At 47.3% G+C, this 2,500-nt stretch overlaps 1 pseudogene; it reads left to right on the top strand.

Annotated features, from left to right (window-relative positions):
- LOC142919104 (28S ribosomal RNA) overlaps positions 1–2,500 on the top strand; it is a 10,593-nt pseudogene that overhangs the window by 4,255 nt on the left and 3,838 nt on the right.

Here is a 2,500-nt window from a genome sequence, read left to right as displayed (position 1 = left end):
CTTGGATGAAGAAGAGAGCGGAAAAACGAGGAAGCTTCATGAAGCACCAGAAGCTCTTCTTTAAGAACCGCTCTCTTCTTGCGTCCTTAGTCCTGGATGGCACTGAACGTCATGAATGCCGAATCCCGAACGCAGATGTATATCGTTTTTACTGCGAAAAATGGGAGAAGGTGTTGCCATTCAATGGCCTGGGCCAATTTAAGTCATCAGGTGTTGCAAATAACGAATACTTTGAGCCCCTAATTTCGGTGGAGGAAGTTCAGACTGCCATACGGGCCATTAAACCAACGTCAGCAGCTGGGCCAGATGGCCTAACACGGGCTGCAATCTGTGCTGCCGACCCCGAGGGTCGGACACTGACTGCCCTATTTAATGCATGGATGATTACAGGAATTATTCCCAAAGAGTTGAAAAAGAATAGGACGATTCTTATTCCTAAGGTTATGGACGATGAAAAGCTGAAAGAATTGGGGAACTGGAGACCAATAACGATTGGTTCAATGATTCTGAGATTATTTTCCAGAATAATGACTGCACGTCTTGCTCGTGCTTGTCCTTTAAACCCAAGGCAGCGTGGTTTTATAGCGGCATCTGGCTGCTCTGAAAATCTTAAGGTGCTACAGGACCTTATGAGACACGCTAAGAAATTGCACAGGCCGTTGGCTGTCATGTTCATCGACATAGCGAAAGCTTTTGACTCGGTTTCGCATGCTCATATTTTATGGGTGTTAAGGCACAAGAAAGTAGATGAACACGTGGTGGGCATCATCCAGAACGCCTACGATCGGTGTACGACCTCGTTCAAAAGCAATGGCGAGTCGACTCGAGAAATTAGCATACGTGTTGGTGTCAAACAGGGTGACCCCATGTCACCCCTGCTCTTCAATCTTGCCATGGACCCTTTGATATGCACCCTAGAGTCACACGGAGTTGGGTACTCCATTGATACCGACCACGTGACAGCTCTTGCGTTTGCTGATGATTTGGTGTTGGTGAGCGAATCTTGGGTTGGTATGGCCGCCAATCTAGCGATCTTGGAATCATTTTGTGGGCTATCGGGATTGGAGGTTCAGGCCAGAAAGTGCCAGGGCTTCATGATAAGCCCAACCAAAGATTCATATACGGTGAACAACTGCGACCCATGGACTATCAAAAATAAAGATGTCCATATGATCCAACCTGATGAATCAACGAAATACCTTGGTCTGAAAATTGGCCCTTGGACTGGCACTATACAGCCTGATCTACATTGTCAGCTAAAGACATGGATCTCGAAAATCGATGAGGCGCCTCTGAAGCCAACTCAGAAGGTTGAACTACTCAATGCCTATGCCCTACCCAGATTGTTATATCCTGCAGACCACTCGGACTGCAAGCAATCAACTCTCCGTGGGTTGGACCAAGAGATTAGAAAGGCGGTAAAAGGATGGCTCCACCTTCCCGCTTCAACTTGTGATGGACTGTTATATGCCAGAGCCCGAGACGGAGGCCTTGCCATCTTGAAACTGGAAAAAACAATCCCTTCGGTTCAAGTTAGAAGGCTGCAACGTATAGCAAACTCGTCCGATGCTATCACCCGTAATATTGTGTCCTCGCAGGGTATGGAGGAAGAATACCGTAATTTGTGGGTACGAGCAGGGGGTGACAGTGATGCAATCCCAACATTCGTTCTCAGGGACTCGGTGTCAAAAGAACCTGTATATCCGAGACCCTGCGATTGGAGGGAGCATGAATTTCAGAGATGGTGCGAAAAGCCGGTTCAAGGAAGGGGCATTGTAAACTTTGCGCATGATAGAATCAGTAATGCTTGGTTGAGGCCATGGTGCGGCTTTAAACAATGCTTCTTTATCGCAGCACTACAACTAAGGGCAAATATTTACCCAACAAGAGAAAGCTTGAACAGAGGCAGAGATGGGGCCTTACGTTCCTGCAGGAAATGCTCTGCCAGACTCGAGTCCCTTTCGCACATTCTCGGTCAATGTCCTGCAGTACAGAAAGCAAGAATTGCGCGACATAACAAGATCAGTAACATTCTGGCAGACGAAGCGGCTAGATTGGGCTGGTCTGTATACAAAGAGCCACGGTTCATATCCGAGACGGGAGAGATGAGAAAGCCTGACCTCGTGTTTGCAAAAGATGAGGAGGCGGTTGTGATCGATGTCACCGTCCGTTTTGAGCTTTCAAAGAATACCTTGTCAGATGCTGCCTCGCACAAAGTTTCGTACTATACCCCTCTTGGTGATCAAGTCAAAGTGCTGACAAAGGCTAGCAAGGTCACATTCTTTGGATTCCCGGTTGGGGCAAGAGGAAAGTGGCCCCTTGAGAATAACGAGGTACTTACCTCCCTGGGCCTGACCAAACCCAGAACGACATCACTGGCCAAGATGATTTCCCGCAGAACGCTGCTTTTCTCTCTTGATATTCTGAGAATGTTCTGTGGAAATTATGCGGTCTATGAACAGTCATAGACAACCTCCGAAACAAATAATAGTTTTGTTTT

This window comes from Petromyzon marinus, unplaced genomic scaffold (genome assembly GCF_048934315.1).
Source record: "Petromyzon marinus isolate PM22_M1 ecotype Great Lakes invasive population unplaced genomic scaffold, UKy_Petmar_22M1.pri1.0 PM_G_Scaffold_6, whole genome shotgun sequence".
In the NCBI taxonomy this organism is placed as follows: Eukaryota; Metazoa; Chordata; class Hyperoartia; order Petromyzontiformes; family Petromyzontidae; genus Petromyzon; species Petromyzon marinus.
Note: the sequence above shows the minus strand (reverse complement) of the source record. Positions and strands in the feature narration are given on the sequence as shown.